Source organism: Penaeus japonicus, unplaced genomic scaffold (assembly GCF_977035675.1).
Source record: "Penaeus japonicus unplaced genomic scaffold, GWHDUDI00000001_assembly GWHDUDI00000031, whole genome shotgun sequence".
In the NCBI taxonomy this organism is placed as follows: Eukaryota; Metazoa; Arthropoda; class Malacostraca; order Decapoda; family Penaeidae; genus Penaeus; species Penaeus japonicus.
In genome coordinates this window covers 29,943,142-29,944,722 of record NW_028234433.1, presented here as the reverse complement: position 1 = coordinate 29,944,722, position 1,581 = coordinate 29,943,142, and the positions used below count along the sequence as shown (strand labels likewise).

Below are 1,581 nucleotides of genomic sequence, written 5' to 3'. Positions count from 1 at the left end.
GCCGGCAAATTAAAAAAAAAAAATAAAAAAAAATTACACTGGGGTGTAGCGAAACACGTTGTCTGCTGAAATGAATCTATTTCCCACTCAATGCGGCATATATTACAGTTTCTTAGATCATAACCACTCAACTCAATTAACGAAACTTAAATATATACAGAAATTGAAAAGAAAAGCCACAAAAATCACAATAGATCATCTTCAGGATATCATATAAACAAAAAATCTGAGAAAAAAAAAAACTATTCATTCTCAAGCAGTTAGTCTAGGTCCAACTCCACAAATTATTGATAAAATCTATATATAGATATAATGGTAATTTATTATAATACATACATACTCCACACACACACGTACACACACACACACAAACACAAACACACCCACACTCACACACACACAAAAATATATATATATAGATTATATATTATATATATATAATATAATATATAGATAGAAGATCATATATTATGAACTTAGAATTCCTTACTAAAATACAAGTTGTAAAAGGTTTGACAACCAATACAGGATCTGGTTGTTCCCCCCTTCTGATCACATAGGGGTAGGTAGACCCCCATAAGTCCCCTTGTGAGTAACCGCGTTCATTATTACCACCGAATTGGACAGGAAGGAACCGAAAGAATAATGCCTCCAAGTGGCCTGAGTGCCATCCAACGTGCCACCAATAGCCTCGAACTCTTGCACTCACCACACCGACACTGATTCAGGTGTCGCGTCGCGTAAAAAAATATCGTCCGTTAAGGCGGTGAATGAAAAAGTAATCGGGGGTGCAACATGCGGCCACCGTCTGATCATGCACTCCGGGGTAGGGGGACTGCATGATTTCTTTCATCCAAACTTCCGACCCGGAATTCAAACAAACCCTTTTCCACGCTAATATAAAAAAAAACGACCAAAAAAACAAACCAAAACATCAAAAAAACAAGATAAAAAAACAAAAAAAAGTTAACTATAACATCTCAAAAAAAAAAAGAAATTAACTTAATATTTCTAAAAAGTCCTTTTTTCGTTCGGAAAAAGGATTGCAGGTCCCGGGCAAAGGCGGAAGGGACAGGCTGAAAACGACGAAAGCCAAGCAGTTGACTGACGTTGTGCACAGCACCGAGTCACCCCTGAGGTCACTGAGCTCCTAATGGGTCCTATCCGGTCCCCTACCAAGTCAAGGAAGGGACACGACCAGAATATTTCTGTTGGAAGCTTAGTGGGAAATAGAGGAAGTTTCTCGAACAGCCCGCGGGCTGGGCTACTCGTGTTTACTCTCTAGAATAGACTTCGTTTGCTTGAGGCCGGGACTAGATGATATTATGACCTGATACAGTCTGCTGCAGATTGGTCAGACACAAGGCTATGAACAAGTCAGGATCATCTGTCCGGCGGGGAAGTGAGGGGTAAGGGTAGTAAGTAAGTTTAGAAGTGAAAGGTGTTTAGGTAAGTTAGTAGGTATAAAAGAGGAGGAGGAAAGAGAAGTAGGGAAAGGGATAGATGTAGGTAGGGATTTAAGGTTAAGGTGTTTGTTTGTAAGGTAAAAGTGAGAGTAGGATGTTCAGGAGAAGAGAGTGA

The 1,581-nt window shown here is 39.5% G+C and overlaps 1 protein-coding gene across 1 annotated transcript in view; it reads left to right on the top strand.

Annotated features, from left to right (window-relative positions):
- The window catches only part of LOC122250481 (uncharacterized), a gene marked incomplete in the record, with an annotated part of 95,521 nt that overhangs the window by 22,021 nt on the left and 71,919 nt on the right, over positions 1-1,581 (top strand).